The 20,619-nt window shown below is 41.3% G+C and overlaps 1 protein-coding gene across 13 annotated transcripts in view; it reads left to right on the plus strand.

The window, feature by feature from the left end:
- The window catches only part of Ptpmeg2 (Protein tyrosine phosphatase Meg2), a 283,516-nt gene that overhangs the window by 25,276 nt on the left and 237,621 nt on the right, over nt 1-20,619 (plus strand). For 7 of the 13 annotated variants that reach the window (XM_068349663.1, XM_068349666.1, XM_068349671.1 and 4 more), the window contains exon 2: nt 197-232. The exons of the other annotated variants lie outside the window; for them this stretch is intronic. The gene's annotated coding sequence lies outside the window, so the exon portion shown is untranslated. The remainder of the gene's footprint in view (nt 1-196; nt 233-20,619) is intronic. 13 annotated transcript variants of the gene reach the window in all.

Consider the following 20,619-nt stretch of genomic DNA (forward strand, 5'->3'; position numbering starts at 1 on the left):
TAATTTCTTCATAATATTTTACCGTACATTTTCCTTTTGGAAAAATATGATTCGTTGGTTGGTTCATATTAGGGTTCTTAAACAAAGACAGAGGATTCAGTATTTTGTTCTAAAGTCTATTAAAATCTTTATGCTTTCAAAGAACAATACATAACCACACATAACTTAAACCAAGTGTATTTTATTCATTCCACAGGCCTGGTGATATGCAAAAAGGTGTAGCCTACACAATGTATGTATAAGTTATCAGAATCCCCTCTATGACTTTGAAAGCTTCATGCAGCTTCCTTTGATAAACTGTTATTTGCAGAATCTGAGGGAACTCGCCGTTCACTCTATTCTGACGTTTCCTCTTTTTGTACAGATTCGTCAACTTGTGGACAGTGGTTGTAAGAAATGGCTTCGTAACTTTAAAAATTAGCATGAATATTCGCAACACTTTCAGGGCTTTTGCACTCTTTTAGTTTTTATCTAGTCCATTTGTCAGTCTGTTTTGCATTACATGTGGGAAATTTTGTAATTATTTAAAATTTATAATTGCAATTTAAATGGCTGTGTGGGACATAGAGAAGCTTATGGTGCCTGCATGTGGAGTCTGGATGTAGCAGAGGGTCCATGAAAAGATCCAGTGGCTATCTTTTGATTTATAATTATTGATGACTTGGATTTCATTAGAATTATTTTTATGATAAACCCAGGCACAAAATGGTTATGAAATTTTAAGTTTTCAGTTTGAACTACAGTATTTAAGACAAACTAAGTGGTAAGCAGTGTAGGTACAAGTATTGATGTCTTCTTTTTCTTGTAATACTTTAAAATTCTCTTGTTCCTACATAAATACAAACAAAACTCATCCTTAGTAGGGGTAGATTCTGGTGACAGCTGGTAATGGGCAATGAAGAATTATAGCGGTTCTGGCAACCGCCACCCATTATCCCTGGTGGTCCTTATCTGACAGCGCTCCGAGCCTCTATTCAGATGCTGGCCGTTGTATTGAACAGGTATGTTTTCAACATGCTATTGGCCTGAAGTTTTGTGCAGTTTAGTGAATTTGTTTTTCTAATATTCTCCCTTTTCTCATAGCAATATGAGTGTGAGTGTACATTTTAAAATTGTGGACCTGTCCAGGACTGCCAGATTGCCATTGTGGAACCTTCATGAGTAAGGTTGAGGTTGATCCTCACTTTTTCTGTCCTATGCGCAGAGGGCACCGCTGCACTTCGGATTCTTCTTGTGATGTGTGCAGGGAGTGGTCCCCCTACCAGTGGGTGAGATTTCAGCATAGTAAGAATAGAGCCAAGCGTGATCGTTCTCCTTTGATTTCATCAGTGAGACCTCAACTTCCGACTACTGAAACTTGATGCTTCTGGTTGTCTTTGATTAACGTTTGGGAGAGCAAACTGAAGAAGACTGGCAACCATAGTTTTCTAGGGCAGTTGTCCAAGGTGGTAGACTCCTATGCTTCCTTTTAGAGAAGCAGGATGGCCCACGCTTAATGATGATCCCCGATTTCCAGTTTTGGATATCCCGGTCATTGAGCATGCTCCGACCGAAGCTCTGAATGTCAGATGAGAAGCGTCATGTTGCACCATTGAAGCGCTCAGTTGTGCCATCACTTATGTCTCTGCCCTTGAGCATTGACTCCCATAACAAGGCTTTCGATTCCTAGTTCTATGCTCACTCTTGGAGTTAGGGAAGTGGATTCGTGGGCTATAGCCCAGTTGATCATCCTGCTTTGACAGGACCAATGGAGAGTTCCTGTATTTCTCTGGGCTTCAGTCCCAAGAGATCTTAGCATTAATCTTCCAGAAGTATGTAAAATGAAAGAGCGCCATCAACAAAGAAAACTTAAACATCAAGGCAGTAAGGCTTCGGTTGTAAGTGTTGAGCCTACAGACTCATAATACAGACCAGAACATGACCATGTGCAGCACCAATCCCTCAGCCATGAGAGTGCAACTTCAGCCACTGGCGCTCAATCCTCAGCCGTGAGAAAGAGACCCTCAAGAACATGCACTATTCCTTTACACCCTGATTCCACCAAAGGAATACACATCTCCTCAGCAACTAGTTTTTTGCTAAGACGAGGAATCATATAGAGGATACATCTCCTTGAAGTTCTCTTTGAGCCGAAGCCAAAAAAGCAAATGGCTGTGTCCGATGAACAACCAGCCCCTTTCCCGCCTTTGCCGAGTGTTGTGATTGACAAAAAAAAATCGTTATCTCAAAAAATTTCATCAGAGTTTTTAGTCTTAACCAGAAAGGACTATAAAGATATGTAATGCCCTAAAGTGATTAAATGTCCTTTAGAGCTGTGATTTGCTCCTCTACCCATCAAGTAAGGGCAGGCACAACTGAAGGAATTTGGACTGAAGCTCCAAAGGTTTACAGGTGAGTATAGGCTTTTTCCGATAGAGATTGTTTATTGGAGAGGGTCTAGTTCCATCGGGGAGACATCACCACTGGAATTGACTGAAGAACCATCACCACAATCTCATCAGGAATCGAATCCACTGATGAGAGAGACCCTTATCCTGTCCTGTGACCCCTTGCCTCAATCTCTTTTCGAGGGGGGAGAATCAAGGAGAAAAACGCACATTTGTTGAAGAGGAAGAACAAGAGGGTGCCTTCTAAGAGAGAGACTGAAGGCTCCTGCCATAGGACCTTCCTTGCCTCCCCTGAGTCTGTCAAGACTCTCCATGTCACAGATTGTTCTGGTCCTTATGATTTGAGACCCATATTCTACCAATACTGAGCATGAAGAAGAATCTTCTTTCCTGAAGGTCCTAGGACTCATCAGGAAAATCAGCAACCTGGGTGATGCTCCAAAAGCTCCCTTCTCAGAAATGCAGACTTCCATTGACTCGTTCAGGAAGGCTCACACCTTGAAGCACCACCTCGAGTTGTCCTGGTCATGTTAGACCCTGAAGACTATCCAGAAGTTGGAGGCACAGGTTTCTACAATGGAAGACTTGCTTTGACCAGCTTGGTCCTCAATTAGTTCCTCTTGTTTTCTTCAAATAAAGGAAGTACTGTATTACGTAACAGAGGAAGCTCGCACTTCTCGACTTCTCTTAGACCGTAGGTAGTGACTCTTACACACGGGATGTTGGCTGATAGGCTCGCACAACAACCATCGCTTTTCTCGGCCTTGTAGACCACGAATATGGTAACATCAGTGATGTCAGTTCTACAGGCTTCTTCCTGATAGGACTGCACTGTTGTGGTACACAATCATATTTTGCGGTATCCCAGAATCTAGTGGATTCTGAGATATATTAAAGCGGATGCGGTTTTCCTCTTAAGAAAAACAAAAAATGTTTGAAAATGCAAAGAACCGATTCAACTATTCATCTATTTACAGAAAAATAAAAGTTAAAAATAGCAAACCACCAATTTAACAATTCATCTATTTAAAAAAAAAGTAAAAACAAAATTAAGAGATTTCCATTTACAGAGAAACAAAAAATTTTTAGTTCTTATCTTCAAGCCCTCGAGAATGGATATTCAGTTTGTTGAAACAGAAAAATGTAGTAAAAAAACTGTCTGTGTGCGGCCATCTGTTCTATAGAGAGAAGAAGATCGAAGAGACTGTGCATGGGAAGTGTGAGAAATCACTATGAAAATAACTGTCAAGCTCGAGTGAGTAAATGCGGAAACTATAATAAGGCAATCAAATGAACATAATCACGCTGCTGATGCAGCAAGGGTCGAAGCAGCGAAAGTCTGTGAGAAATTTCGCGAAAAGGCAAAAAATACAATGGATTCATCTCATGCCCTTGTTTGATGTTCTTTTAGAATGCAGTCAAGCAGCAATTGGTAAGCTTCCAAGCACTGACTGTTTAAAAAGAACTGTGAGAAATATCCGGTTTAAGAAGAACGATGGACCTAGCCTTCCAACACATTGAAAAGACATAACTTTCCTGAAGAATTGACAAGGTTGTCAAATGGCGACGAGTTTTTATATTTTGATTCTGGAAATGTTGAGGACCGAATGTTAATCTTTGCGACAAAGAAAAGTCTTGAACTATTGTTAAAGTACAAACATTGGTACGCCAACGGAAAGTTTATATCTGTGCCTTTGTTGTTTTATCAATTATACACACTCCATGGACTGGAAGAAAATACATCTATTCCTTTATTATACGCTTTGTTACCTGGAAAATCAAATAGAAATTACGTAACATTAATAGAAAATATCAAAGTTTAATCGTATGCAAGCACTGTTAACAATCACACTAGATTATGAAAAAGCTATGATTAAGGCTGTTAGTGAAGTGTTTAGCACCACACAGCACGTGGGTGTTTTTTTCACTTTTCTCAGTGCTTTATGCGATCGATTCAGTCAAACGGCTTAAAGCAAAGGTACGAGACTGACGCCGACTTTGCATTAAGTCTTAAAATGCTAATGCTATTGGCTCTAGCATTTATTCCTGTTCATGCAGTCATAAGAGCATTTGAAGAGTTATGTGATGTCTTACCTCTTGAAGCACAACCAGTTGTCGATTACATGGAGGGTACATGGATAGGTCGGCCTGATCGAAGACTAGTACGTCGACCTCCTCAGTTACCACATGAATTGTGGAATGTGTATCAAACCGTTTTGGAAGATCTACCTAAAACCAACAACTCAGTCGAGGGCTGGCATCGGAGTTTTGAGGCGGAGCTCACATCTTACCATCCTAACAATTGGAAGTTTGTGGAGTGCATCAAACGGGAACAAACATTGAGCAATGCCAAAATTGAAAAATACCTTGCAGGACAAGAGCCCCCTTTGAAAAAGCAGAAATACCGTGACTGCCAAACGTATAAAAAGAATTGTATTGAACTATGATGCTAGTGAGCCTGTCATTGACTATTTGAGGGGCTTAGCGCATAACAGCGCATAACATCTCTTTTAATTAGTAAAGAAACAAACAAACTTTGGGCAAAAGACGAAAGCTGAAGTTACAAACAAACCAGTTAAAAAACTAAAAGCAATGCAAATTAGATGGCCAAAGTAATCAACTTATCTTTGAAAGAAAAAATGCCTAGTCAATTGATAAATTGATGAATTGCTGAATAGCTTGGTTGGTGAATTGTTGTCGACGAATTGCTATCGATGAATTTTCCTAGACCCAAGTAAAAGATTTGAGGAGCTTGCATTGGGTGTCAAGGCAATGGAGTTCTCTGTACACCAGGTCATATCTATGTGGAGCAACTGTCCACTGTAAAGTAGAGACACGATGGTCAATAAATTTGCGAAATATATGTCCTCTAAAGACACTGTCTTTGAGAAATACTACATTGACACTGCCTCTCATAGTGTTGAAAAAGGGGGAAAAGGCAAGTCAAGCCTCCTCCTTCAGGAGAGAGGCAACTTTTAAACAACTACATTCACCTGCTGTGCCACCTGAAAATAAGAATTTGCCCCTACATGCAGCCACCTTCGAGACAGGCACACAACGTTGAGAATTTTCAATTCTAGAGATTGACTGACCAGAATCAGCCCTTTTGCTGAAGACATCAAGCAAAACGTGGGCATGGCCGACGAGGACCTCATGGAGGGGTGGCTATCCCCTATGGGGGGATGCGTGTAGAGTCGGGAGATGAGATGACAATTTCTTAGGGCAGAACCTAGTTCTTTGCGTCGTATACTGCCTCTCATTCACCAACTCGCTCCCTCTTCTCACTCCAGCACTGATGAACCAGTTGTATTTTGAGGATCCATCAAACCTACTACTTCAGGAGGAGATCAAACAGATGTTAGATAAGCAAGCGGTTGAGGAGGTCAATGACTCTTCTCCGTGTTTCTGCAGCAACCTGTTTCTAGTGCAGAAGTTGTCAGGATGCTGAAGACCATTCATCAACCTGTCCCATCTGGAGGACTTAATTCTTTAAACACAGTTCAAGATTGAGACCTCTGACACTGTCCTACAAGCAGTAAGATGCAACAACTTCGTCTATAGAACTGAAGGACTCTTGCATCCAAATTCTGATTCATTGCAATTCAAGGAAGTACCTTTTGATTTTTTCTTGGAATAAAGACATTTGCTTCTGGTTCTTTGCTTTGGACTTTCCACAGCACCTCAAGTGTTCATGAGGGTGTTCACACTGGTCTCAACCTCGGTCCATATGATTGGAATAAGACTTCTCCATTACCTGATGATTGGCTATTGTTTGCAGAGTCAGAGGCATGAATTTTGCTCCACAAGAACCTCCTCCTCGAGTTTTGTCAGGATCTGGGGATGCGGATAAATCGCGATAATTAGTTCTCTCCCTAAGTCAAAACCTCATTTACTTGGGAATAGATATAGACATGGTCCATGGAAAAATTGTTTCCATCGCAGGACAGGTTATAGAAGTTGATGAAAGTTGTAGAGCCCTTCTTGTTATAGGAAGACCTCATGTGAAGTACTGGCAGAGACTGCTCAGGCATCTGTCTTCCATGGAACGTTCCACTTTCGTTCTGTACAGTGGACTTTTGAAGTCCAATTGGAAGCAGAGATCCAACTGCTCAAATGTACCAGTCAAGGGGACACAGGAAGTTCGAAAGAACTTATCCTGCTGGCTATAGGAGAGGAACCTGGTGGAGGGATCCCATTGCATGTTCTCCCTTCGGAACTCGTCCTGTTCTCAGATGCATCCAGGGAAGGCTAGGGAGCCCACATCCTTACTCACTCCATGTCAGATCTATGTCTAGGTCTCATAATATCTTGAGAGCTGAAAGCTTCGTATCTGGCGCTGATCCATTTCCAGTACATCGTAAAAAGTCACTCAGTAGTTTTGATGAGTGACAACACTACAGTACTGACTTAAGTCATCAAGCAAGGCGGTTTTGTTTCTCACTCCCTTTGCCAGTTAGCAGTGAGCATGCATTTATTGTCAGAGGACAACAGAATAACCCTGTTGGCACAATTTATCCCAGGGAACGGAACGTCATCACTGACAATCTGAGTCGTTGCAATCAAGTTGTGAGCTCAGAATGGTGTTTAAATCTTCTAGTGGTAAAGGAACTCTTGATTTTTGTGGGGTTCCACAATAATAGACATGTTTGCCACTCTGCTCAACATCAAACTGTTTATTGCTCATTAGTGCAAGACAAAGCAGTGGCACTGGAGAATGTATTTCAATATCCGTAGGATGGTCTCGACATTTATGCCTTCCCACTGTTTTGTCTCTTAAGGAAATTTATCAGCAGAGCCATCATTGCGCCCAATCTCCAGATCACTCTTGTAGCACCAAAATGGCTGCACGCAGAGTGGTACCCAGACATAGTAAATCTAACAGAAGCTACTAGAGAGTTTCCAGCTAGGTATGATCTCCTATGTCAACCACACAGGAAGAAGTACAACAGTGCAGGGAATTGGCTGTCTCTTCACGCTTGGAGGTTATCCAGCATTTCCTCCCAGACGGATTTTGCTATCAACTGCGAAAGTACTGTGTACCTCGGAAAGTCTTCAACAGCAGTTTACCAAGCAAAGCGCTCAGTCTTCACTAATTGGTGTCATATAGTAGGAGGAATGCTTCTCCACTTGAAACCTTTGTTCCGCTAGTTGTGGAATTTCTTGTTTATCTGAGGAATGAGAATAACAACTTGGTTTTTGCAATCAAAGGTTCTCTCTCGGCCATGAGCCAGATCTTCAGACTTGAGAGGAGTGACCTCTCCTCCTCATGGGAATTATCAGCTTTGACTTGTAGTTTTGAACAATATTATTCCCTTTGGGAAATCAAAACTCCAGGTTGAAATGAGACCAGAGTCCTTTGATGACTTTGTAAGGCCCCTTTCAAACCTTCGATGAGAGCCACAAATAGGGATCTCACTCTTTGAGACAGCGGTTGTATTAGCTTTATCTTCGAGTAAGAGAGTTGGAGAACTGCATGACTTATATCTAGTGTCATATTTCTTGGCAGTTGAGACAGATTTCATTTGCGTTTGTTCCTGAATTTTTGGCAAAAAACCAAAACCCATCGCTCCCTTTTTGGTATCATCACTAAAGGCGACTGTAGTTCATACGTCCTGCCTCTGTGTCCTGTAAGGGCATTGATGCTCTACATGGATTTATGTAAACCACACTTACAGAATCTCTTCATTAGTGCAGGGAGGACAAAAAAGAAATCTTAAGAAACTCCAGCTCCTGGGTTTGTGAGGTCTTCATTAGAGCTTACAGAGAACAGGAAGCCAATAGCTCGGCTTTACACCCTCCTAGAGCTCGTGAAGTCGGGGATTGGTACTACATTAGCCTTCAGGAAGAACCATTAATTTGCCCAAGTGTTGAAGGTAGGTGTCTGGAAGAGACAGGCCACTTTTACAACACTTATCTTCTGGATTGGGCACTCAGGTCCCTGGATACATTCTTTGTAGGGCCTGTGATGGCTGCCTAGGAAGTGGAGTAGCAAGTTCTTCTCCTTTCAGGACATAGAAGCATCGTGTCTAAGATGTTGTTTACATCATAATTTTTAGGAAAGAGGGAAAATGACTGGCCTTTTTTCCCTCTCTTTGGGTCAGCTGGGGAAATGTAGTGGAGCTGGAAATGACACTGATGCAGGTGTGCACACTAGTGATGAGTAGTCCTTATACTAATAGTAATGTGTAGAATCCCCACACTCCTTTTGTGGGGATGTAACACAGTTAAGGCAAACCCAATACTTACATAAGCCTTATTAGAAACATTGTTCCCAGTGAAGATAGGTTCTTGTTTGAAAAAACTCTAGGTCAATCAACCATGGGTCAAGAGAGGCAAGGATCCTTTTGCTCTGATCTTCTCTACGGACTGATGATTATGATCCTGGGTTGTAGCCAAAACCAGTCTGTTGGTTGCGTGAGTCTTCTCCCTACTAAGGAGGCTTCCCCCCTACTAAAAGACGAGGGTTTGTATTCGCATAGGAACAAGTCACAAATTTTAAAAGTACAGTAATTTTGTATTTTTCCTCGCTGTACAAACCTTAATTTGTATTTTCCTTAGCTGTCCAAACCCAAGTTCATTTAGGTTTCACTTCCCACAACATCCACCTTGTAAGACCTCGGCAAAATCTGAAGGTAGGCTCGCAAACACTGTCAGACCTGGACCACCAGTGGTACTGTGTGGCAGTAGCTAGAACCCCAATAATTTTAATTGGCCATTACCAGGGTTCACCAGATTCTATACATACTAAAGGACTTAAGTTTGTATAGCTAGGAAAAATACAAATTACAGTAATTTTGAAATTTGTGATTTTACTTGAATGGTTATACAGTACAGTAATTATTGACCATAGTTTCATCTATGACTAATTGCTGGTGCTTGTTTGGAAAAAAGGCTTGTATTGAAAAATAATAATGTGATCATTTAAAACCAGTTGAATACACTAATGTTAGGGGAAGGTGTGGGTGTTGACAGTTGGTGCATTGAAAGTAAATTGCTTTCCAACTTCAATGTGAATAAGACATTGCTACTTTGGGGCGCCTTTTTTTCTCTTGCTATGCTTTCATATCTGAATGATGATTGATATATGCCAGGAATGCTTAGGTGTTGGAAAGGCAGCGCTCTAGATAACAGTAGATTAATGGATAACTTGAGAAAGATGCATGACTATGAAATTAAAAGATGCTCTAAATTCAAGTCATTTCAACATGAGGCTGTGCTATTTAGATATTCTCAAACCATATCTGTAGACCTTTTTGGTTAATGAGCTAAGTCCAAATGTCCAGTTTAGCCATTTTTAATTTTAGGGGACAATGAGAAGACTGGATTTGGTGTTATACCATGTTTATCTTACTCATGTAAATCAGTGATTACAAGAGTAAGTAGGCATTTGAAATTTTATAAAAAATAAAAAAAAAATAAAAAAAGGGCAACTGTATGGATTTTTGGGCTGGAATGAATATAAATAGTGTCCATAATTCTTTCTGAAAATTTAATTGCTATATCAAAATACAAAATTTCCTTCCTAAAGTGACATCTACCTTTCACTAGAAATAGACCTGTAGAGTGAGATATAGGCGATTTGCTCTCGTGAGGGCGACTCCAAAGCCCCCTATCCTGTTCTTTTGAAAATTTCCCTCTGAAATAGAGAACTTGAACATATACTTAATTTGTCCTGTTGTTCATCTGAAAGTTTGTGACTTGTATAATCTTCTTCCAAACAGCAGAGCATAATAGCATTCATGAGAATAGTTATCTTCTGGAAGATCGGCATGAAAGTTTATTCATATCTTCTGTATTTTATTTCATTGGGATACTTATGTAATAATGACAAATATAATAGTTCTGATGTCAAGAAGAATGATTATGGTAATATTGTCCTCCAGACACTATTGCTTTATATATCAGTCAAAATAACTCCTTTTATGTGTTGATAGGCAAGTTCAGCTTTAGTTCTTAGGAGGGGTCTGCTGTGATGCACTCGATGCTTAGGGTTTATCATCTGCATCCAACAGAATAGATTGTACTTTTGATCTAAACAATCCCAATTGTTCCCATACTAACGAACCTTACGTTATTTAAGTGGATATACTGGTGGAGCTGGAAGGTAGCCTTTAGACTAAAAGAGCGAGGTGGCAACCCTACCTAACCATTGTAGTGGGTAGGTAGGGGGGTGGCTGGTGGGTACCCAGCCACATACAGTATATCTGCTCGCACATCGGTGAACTACGTAAATTTTTTCCTTATGGCATTTAGAGAGCGGACGTATCCTCTCTCCTCTTTAAGGGTTAGCCATTGATACTGCTTATGCATATTGCTTTTTCTCTTTCAGGTGTGACTGCGCTTCTTTGATACTCCCATGCGAACCTGTCCTGGTTGCGACGGTACCCATTGTGGCATGTTCATGTTGTCGGTTGAGACTGAAATCTCACTTCTTGTGTCCAACCTGTTGGGGGCCGCCGTCGTGAGCAGTGCTCGCCGTGTGACGAGTCTAGGGAGTGGCCTGTCTCCCTGTTGGAGAATTTGGCTCTGCAGGTAGGAGGAGGTTAAGCGTGATCTTTCTCCCTCAGGGGCGAAGAAACTGCGAGCCTCCTCTTCACGCACTCCTAATCCTCTTCCCAAGGCTCCTCCTCGCTTGTCATTCTACGGCGGACAATCGAGTAGGAGCGCTGATCGTATAACTCCATGGCAACCTCGGGGTACTGGGGCTGCTGTTGCTTCCAGTAGTGAAGCACCTCCTCCAGCTGGCGGGGAACCATTTTCCCTTGCAGATGTTTTACAGGCGTGACCATCTCTGGGCGTTTCTGCTCTGCCTTCGAAGGAAATGCTGCTGCAACTCCTTCAGCGTGGTGCTAGAAATTACTCTTCGCCAGAGCTTTCAACATCCTTGGCTCTGGACGTGTGCGAGGTTCATCTTTCGCCCTCTCCTGGCCCTTCCACGCGTGGACGAGGTGATTGCTCACGTTCGCCCCTCCAACGGCCTCCCATTGACGACAAGCCCACTCGCCATCCTGGGACATCATCGTCTTCTGACCTTTGTTTCTCCCCACAGGAATGGTTCCAGCTCGTGTACTAAACTCCTGCCTGCTGTAGATACATATAATCTTCAACCGGCCAGCGTTCCATCTTCTAGCCGATCCCAAAGACTCTATCTTTTCTTCTTTCTGGGAGATCATCTTTAAGTTGTCGTTTACGTCGATCCGAAAATCATCTTGAGAGATCGCAGGTCATCACAATCTCGCCACTCTTCCTTGCGAAGGCCTTCTAACTCTAGAGCTTCACGCTCACGAGACCGCTGGTTATCATGGTCTCGGCGCTCTTCTTCTAAAAGGCATTCTTTCTCCCAAGCTGAAAGCTCATGATCACGAGCTAAAGACTCATGATTACGATCTATAGGCTCTAGGTCTAGATCTGCACGCTTGCGTTTTCGATCTTGACGATCTCGATCACGAGGTGGACACTCATGTTCACAAGGGAGACGATCACGCTGTTGATGTTCACGAGGGCGATGATCATGCTCACGCTGTCGACATTCACGAGGGCGACGATCACGCTGTCGACGTTCACGAGGGCGACGATCAGCTGCCGAAGTTCCCGATCACAAGGGCGACGCTCCTAATCACGAGGGTGACACTCATAGTCGCGAGCATGGCACTCAAGATGTTCACCATTCACGATCACTAATAGAACATTCACCATTGCTAACTGTGCGTGCACGATCAAGGCCTAAGCGTTCCTCGTCATGGGGAAAATGTAGGTGCTCGCGCTCAACATCCACAAGCCGCTCGACAACTCAAACCTCTTCTCAGCGACCTTCGACTGGACATGGACTACCTGACAAACAATTCTCAGTAAGGGGCCCCATTAAGCTACCCACAGCGCCCTTCGCTGCCTGGGATGCTTTAGCTAAGCGCTCGCCTCTGCAGTGCACTCCAATTCTTTCCAACGCAGTGTAACGCTCCTTAATGCTTTGAGTTGCCCTGGTACAGAGGCCCTCCCCTTCGCTGCTAGCTGGCGTGAGTGGTCCTCCAGCACCACAGGAGCCCTTAAGGCCTGCCCCTTTTCGATCGGCACCAGTCGCTCGTGAAACTGGCACTTCTGGCCCCGCCATTTCACGTGTGAATCTACAGTTCTCGCGAGCGTTTCACGAATAGAAGTACCGGAATTACGAGCAATCATGGTCCCAACACTTCTGCCACCACCTCCAGCAGAGACTTCATCTGGTGGTAGGTCTACCCTCTTCACTGAAGGGTTCAAGGAACCTCCAAACAAGTTTGCAAATGTTCCGATCTCGCCTGATCAACCTCTTCGTCCTAGGAATGTCTCCTAGGTTGTCTCATGCACCCTCACGCCTTCCCACCAAAAGGCGTTTGCCTCCCCCCGGCCTCCCAAATGAAATCACAGAATTTTTAAGAGGAGAAGAGCTTCCCTCTTAGTTTGATATGCAGGTATCTACCCTCCAAAAGTCCTTGGGTGTGGCTCCTCCACCTCTGCAGCCTAGAGTTGCCCAAGTCAGGGCTACTCCTCGAATTCCTTTGGAGAGTTCAGAGCCGGGTTTGTCCCGTCAGTGTAGTCTGGATTCCTTGAGGAAATCTGCTCAGGGTAGCAGTGCCTCTAAAGCACAGCGGTCTTTGCCATCCAGACCCAGTGCTAAGCAAAGAATGCGCCCTGCTGCAGAGCAATCTCTAGATTGTCTTCCCCTAACTCCAGTTAAGGCTAGGGATTAATAATGAGACAGAGGAGGAGTATGAGACGCAACACTTCACCCCATGCATATCTCATCCAACCCTGAACGAGTTGGGATCTTGGCTTGCCCAGGGAAATCTCTATCCATCCCTTCAATCCTCAACAGATAGAGAAGGTCACCCGAGACCAACGTCCAGTTTCCAAACCAACAGCAGAGGAGGAATTCCCTATCCCTGAGTCTAGAGTGTGTGAGAAACTGCCAGCTCCTCCAAACTCTTCCATCCTGGGTTAGCATTTTCCTCCGTGGTGGGAGTCAAAAGACTCGAAGATGGTTCCCAAGAATGCTAGGGCAAGGGAATCTTGTAGGCCAGAGGTGGATAGAAGATCCCCTGAGGCAGGGCCCTCTTGTGACCCTGTTGATAACATTGACCTACCCCAGGCTCCTATGGATGAGAGCTTGGAGGTAGCGAGTCCGAATTTCCACTCTGAACAGGAGCTTAAGGAGTCTGAACATGCCTTCTGGCAGGTCCTTGCTTGTATGAGGGCCATAAACAATCTGTTCTATCCTGGTACTACCTCCAAGGAAGGTAAAGAGATGGTCTTGGACCAAATGTTTGGAACCCAAAAACCCCCTAAGACCAAAGAGACTGACAGCAGCCAGGAGGAAAGCGCTCTCAGATAGCAGGAACTTCTCGTTCCTTAAGAGCAGATTCCTCATCAAGATCTCTCCCACCTCCTTTCATTTCTTCAAAGGAAGTACTATGAGATCGAGAATGAACCCCACTTGACCCTGACTCTCGACCCCTCAGTGGAATCTCACTAGGGGCTTTCCGACTCTAACTCTGTTCTCTGAGAGCTTTGCTTTTGGCAGCTGAGCTCCTCAAAATAGAACGAAGTGCGAAGTACGCCATGCAGGCTACTTCGTGGCTCGACCTATGGGTGGGGTCTTTAGGCTATATTGTGCACTCCGAAGATCTGTTTTAATAGTCCACAAGAAAGTCTTTACAGTCTCTCATTTTGTCGGTAGGTTTACGCTGGAGCTCCTATTGCATCACGCAGTCAACATGTGGGCCAATGCCATCCTTAAGTGACAGGATACCATAATCGGGAGATTCCATAGGCAGGTGGCGAAGGTGGGAGTAACGCACCTGAGGAACTTGACTCTCATGGGATCCTCACTATTCGTTCCAGGAGAGATAGAGAGGGCAGCTGATAGGTGGAGAAAATCCTCCGAGGATTCTCTCCTCCACAGGGCCATGACTTATTGGTCTGATGGGAGGTCTTCTCAACCTTCATGAATCAGCCTAGCACCTCTAACCCCTCAACTTCTTGGTCCTCTGGACTCTGTAAGGTGTATAAACGTCCCTTTTAGGCCAGAGAGCGGAAAGGGAATGTGTCCTTCAGAGCAAAGAAAGGAGGTTGAGAGAGCGGCCACACTCCCGCTAAGGAGGGCAATCCTCATCACCGACCACCCGTGGGAGGATGCCTGCAACACCTCTGGCAGAGGTGGCAGCATCCCGGGGCGGATCCCTGAACGATCACCTCTGGCAGAGGTGGCAGCATCCCGGGGCGGATCCCTGAACGATAGAGGGGATTGGGGTAGGGTATCACGTCCTGATCATTCAATCTCTCCCTCCTCTGACTCGGGATCCAATTTCGTTGTTTCTATATGAAGGGATCCGTAAAGGAGCTAGCCCGAAGTCCAGACCATGCTGCAGAAGGGCGCTCTCCAAGAGGTCGTGGACGGGTCCCCAGGCTTCTACAGTCATATTTTTCTTGTGAAAAAGGTGTCTGGGGGCTGGAGACCAGTCATTGATCTCTTGCCCACGAACAAGTTTGTTTAACAAACATCATTCAGGATGGAGACGACAGACACCTCATCCAGGTGGTAAGACCAAGGAACTTCATGTGCACATTGGATCTCCAGGACGCATACTTCCAGATTCCAATCCACCCATCTTCAGGGAAGTATCTTTGATTCATACACGAGAATAAGTGATACCAGTTCAAGGTTCTCTGTTTTGGTCTCGCAAAAGCACCTTGGGTTTTTACCAGGGTGTTTGCCCTAGCATCTTGGGTTCACAAGAACAGCATTTGTCTCCTAAGATACCTTGACGATTGGCTGATTCTAGCAGACTCAGAGATGACCCTTCTTCATCTCCAAAACCGGCTTCTAGAGTTTTATCAAGATCTGGGGATCATGATAAATCTCGCAGAGTCATCACTGCTTCCATCCCATAGACTGGTTTCTCTCTGTAAGATTATAGAAATCAACAAACAAAAATTTTTCCATCAGACAACAGAGTACACAGGCGGAGAGAAGTGGCAAGACCCTTCTTCAGACGAGAAGACTTACCAGCCGACAATGGTTACATCTCCTAGGTCAGGTAACCTCCCTGCTTCGTCTAGTTCCCAACGGCCGCCTCAGGATCAGATTTCTACACTGGCAGCTTAAGTCCGTGTGGAACCAACACTCCGACTCCCCGGACGTTCTAGCTCCTATTACCCAGGACCAAATGACACACCTACTATGTTGGATGGGAGACGAAAACCTTTGCAAAGGACAAGATCTTCTAGTCCCTCCTCCAGCTTGTTGCTCTGCACAGATGCATCAAAAGAAGGAAATTAATAAACTATAAGAAAGTAATGAAAAATTAAAAAAAAACATTTTAAGAACAATAACAATGTTAAAGTTGATCTGTCATACTGTATATAAACTATGTTGAGGTTCATGTCAGCCTTTTCAGCACAAAAATATTCGCTGCATTTATGATCTTCTGAAATTCCACCCTTTCAACTGCCTAATTAAGAAGAAAATTCCATAATTTCATCACAGCTGGATTAAACTTCAAAATATTATGTAGTATTGAGTTTAATGATGGAGAAGGCATGACTTAGAATTAACTGCATGCCTAGTACTATTTTCAGGATGGTACAGTCTGGATAGATCTTGAATGCAAAGGGTAGTCAGAATTATGAAAAATATTTAAGCAATATGCATAAACGATGATACCAGAGGTTAATATAGGTTGATGATAAGAAATTAATAGACAGCAAGATCTTGTCCCAAAAAATTAAGATGTGAATATGCAGCTGAAGACCAGACAGGAAAATAATGCCTGAAACAGGGTACTGTAGAATGAAAGAATTAAAACACCTTAATAATAGATTGATCACTGAAAAACTTTATTTTCTTAAGACTATTTTATTGTGCAATTGAAAAAGAAAGATTTTCTTAAGGCTATTTTATTGTGCAATTGAAAAAGAAAGGTTTTCTTAAGCCTATTTTATTGTGCAATTGAAAAAAGAAAGATTTTCTTAAGCCTATTTTATTGTGCAATTGAAAAAGAAAGATTTTCTTAAGCCTATTTTATTGTGCAATTGAAAAAGAAAGGTTTTCTCAAGCCTATTTTATTGTGCAATTGAAAAAGAAAGGTTTTCTTAAGCCTATTTTATTGTGCAATTGAAAAAGAAAGACAATGTATTTATTGCAAATAAATTTCCAATCAACAAACCCCTAATATTTTAAAGGAGTTATATAGACAATTAGATTGTCAGGTAGAGGATAGAGTTTGTAGTCTGGATCCTAATATCCCTCCATTCTAGAGAAGGATTATATAATCAGCACCCTCTCTAGTCCTAGCTTGGGGGAGAGGGGTTCCATCAAGCTAAGACAAGAGAGTCAGACAATGGCTACTGACTGATGAGTCAGCAGGTAGACTTATAGGCTATCCCAAAGCTCACAAAGATGGTGAGGTTGCAGACACTATTAGAAACTATTTAGCTTGAGCAGGTATTGAACTCCTGTCCAGGAGAATGCCAGGCAGGGATGTTAAAAAAACAGAGATAAATGTAGGCACCAGTACAGTATTGAACATCTTTACCAGAAAGAGTCCTCCGCACTCATGCTCAGCAGCCCTCGTAACCAATTGTAAAGAAACTGGGAAATCGGTGGATTTTTTATCAGCTGTACAAGAAGAGAGGAAGAAAACACGGAGGCAGACATTGAAAGCGAGGAATTGTCTCATTTTGAAACATTACGTAACTTTATTGCCGAGAAATACCTCAAAAAGTTGATTAAGGTAACTTCAGAACCATCCTACTCTTCCAAATCTGCAGAAGTAGCTACTTCCAAGACTGTCTATACCCCTCAGTTTTCGTACTTTGCGGTTGACAGAATTGATAAATTAGGGTCTCATATTTAGAAAAATGCTAGCAAATCTGGTTCTTATGTAGTTCTTAAGCCTTTATATGGCAAAGATACGCTTGCTTGTATAAGACTCATCTGTTGTCTAATCTTGTTTTGGATTTTAATTTCATTTCCAGTCTTGACCCCATCATTGTGCTACATATATGTAAATTCAGGTTTTGAAAATTGGTTGACTAAGTTGATTTCTGTCGGCAATGAAGTAAGGAGTATTTTTTAATCACTTTCCTTTGAAGATTTGATAAAAGAGGATATTTCTAGTCTCTTAGAAGAGAAATTTGCAAGACATCAGGATTTGAATTTAATTTTATTTGACCTGCTTAAATATAACTGTTAGTCATATCAATTATCCATTATCTTACAGCCAAGGAGAGAAAGTAAGTGTTAGTTCAAGGGAAAAAGAAGAGTTGTTATTGGAGTGTTGCTAACACTATGGCCCACGAGTACTTGCTCACCAACTAAGTTTTGTTAGTGATGAGCATTAAAAGGTCTCACTTTATATTACTGTACAGTACTTTGTTACTGTATTCTCAGAAGGCCAGAGAGTGTTTTCTTGTAGGTGGCAAGTCTGACTTTACCGCTTAGTTGCTTATACTAACCCAAATTCATAGTTGGGTCCAGTGGTCATTTTCACATAGTGTTCCTTCAGCAAGGGTTCTAATTGTGCATGGTGCCTAACAGAGTCAAGCTCCTCTTGTAGAGTCAAATTCTTTCATTACCTTAAATTCTTCTGCTGATAAACCCTTGCAGTTCCACATCCCAAGTCACTCTTTAGACTTCTAGATTGCGTGACAGAAGACAAAGTATGTAGTTTAGATCCTTATATTAATTTTAATTTAAGATTTGGTATTTCCTATCTTAGATTCTCTTAACTGGCGTGTCAACTTCTGGACTTCTTACCACTTAACGCTAGAATGTTCAGTCCCTTTACTAAGGGCGTTTATTTACTGAAGGGAAAGATAATTTGAAATTTTTGAAATGTTTTACGGGCAAATGTCTATTTAACTGAACTTCTGGAGAATAAGCTAAACTTTATGATATGAACATCAGGTGAGTATAGAAATATGAAATTTTATTTAAATAACATTGTACAATGTTGTAATCCGTAGTTAACATATTTACAAAAAAAAAAAAAAAAAATCTTGTAAGGAGTAGAACATTTAGCTTATTGTCTGGTTAAACTAAGTTATGTAGCAGAAAACCAATCAAGTTACTCAAGGTATTATTATTATTATTATCACCCAAGCTACAACCCTAATTGGAAAAGCAAGATGCTATAAGCCCAGGGGCTCCAATAGGAAAAAATAGCCCAGTGAGGAAAGGAAATAAGGAAATAAATAACTGAAGAGAACAAATTAATAATAAATTATTCTAAAAAAAGTAATGTCAAAAGAGATATGTCATATATAAACTATTATTAATAACCAACTTTCATCTTGGATAACAGACTTAAAATAATTTTCCTGTCCTTTTCTCTTATACAGTACCTGTATTATTTTGCTACCAGCCCCAGTGCTAATTCATGAATCCATCCATCCATTATTATTAAAACCAAACAATTCTTTGAGGTTCCCTGTTCTGCATTTTATTATTTATGTAAGAAAAAAGTATCAATACTGTTGAGAGGTTTATACCAAAGATTGATAGACGAGAATAAAGATTCTGGTCCAATTTGATGGCTGGGTGTATGAGAAACATATTTTTTTTAGGAAATATTTAAAAAATTTCTCAATTTTCTTCATTTAGATTTGTTACTGTAAAGCACAGTACTGTCTATTGATAGTCCTTATATACATAACTATTAAATACTGAAGTGAATTTATGAAACTAAGTTTAATGAACGAGTACAAAGGAGACACAGCCTTCTTGCTTATGTTTTTTGACTAAGCATATTCAGTAAGGAATTATTGAAAAATAGTGTTTATTTAAGGGGACAGATAAATTCTCATGTTGAAATAAATATTCATGTTATTTTTGAGCGCCTGTTTAGGTTATATTATGTTTTGAATGCTCATGTTCAATTTATGTTAATTTTGAATAGTTCAATCACTAAAGGGGGTACTGATTACATTTGAATATTTTTCTAGATGACAATAATTTGAATTGGTTACAATTACATTTGTCAGTGGGTTATAAACCACATGGCTCTTGTCTGCCATATTAGTATTTTCTGCGATACCGTACATTGAGATCAAATATTGTTGCAGCTCGATTAGATGGGACTTTGTTACTAAGGAGTCTTGTTTTGTTGTCTTTTCAGGATAAATTCTTGAGGTGCATGTGCATTGCTTGATACATATTTATTTTCTCCAAATTTTCATAAGATATTGGATGTTTACAATATCTTCAGCCCTGACTTTTAACCCTTTTACCCCCAAAGGACGTACTGGTACGTTTCACAAAACCCATCCCTTTACCCCCATGGACGTACCGGTACGTCCTTGCAAAAAGATGCTATTAAATTTTTTTTTTCATATTTTTGATAATTTTTTGTGAAAATTCATGCTTTTTCCAAGAGAATGAGACCAACCTGACCTCTCTATATAAAAAATTAAGGCTGTTAGAGCAATTTAAAATAAATATACTGCAAAATATGCTGGGAAAAAATAACCCCTTGGGGGTTAAGGGTTGGAAATTTCCAAAGAGCCTGGTGGTAAAAGGGTTAATTCTTGATTTTTTATTGCTTTTACACTTTTGTGTTTATAGTACATTAGTTATTTACTTTGGCTGTCCTCTTCTTTTCACTATTTAGCAAGTATATGTCTTGTGTATTCATTAATTCCTTTTCTACCATACTTTTAGTGCTAGGAGTAAGCACTCTTAGCTCTAGCCAGCAAACCTTTCAATTTTTAAAACAAGTTTACCTTGTACTGTATGACAATGTAAAGGTGCATCTTGTTTCAAATTTAAGCATATTTGATTTATAGATGAATGATGATGTATCTGCATGAAGGCACATTATATGTTTCTTTTCCTATGTACAAATACTGGAATGTCAAAAGTATCCAGTTAAATTTTGAAGAATGACACTAATAAATACTGTACAAGGCTTAATCAGCCTTCAGGAACACAGTGCATAGAGTTTGTGATGTCCTTTTTAGGGGCTACCACCTCAAAGTGCTAATTCCAGTGTGTCCTGTAGATGTTGCTGAAGGTTTGTTTATTTGTTTTACTTTAAATTTGTTCTATTTGATCTCTTTCTACCTAACATTGAAACTCATAATATTTTCCTTACTCATTTTTAACATGTTTAAGAACAACTTCCCTAAGTCACCACTATGAAAGTTTAGAAATGAAGTTGTGCAGTTTTGTCAAAGTGTTTTACAATACTATACAATAATA

This window comes from Palaemon carinicauda, chromosome 26, assembly GCF_036898095.1.
Source record: "Palaemon carinicauda isolate YSFRI2023 chromosome 26, ASM3689809v2, whole genome shotgun sequence".
Lineage (NCBI taxonomy): Eukaryota > Metazoa > Arthropoda > Malacostraca > Decapoda > Palaemonidae > Palaemon > Palaemon carinicauda.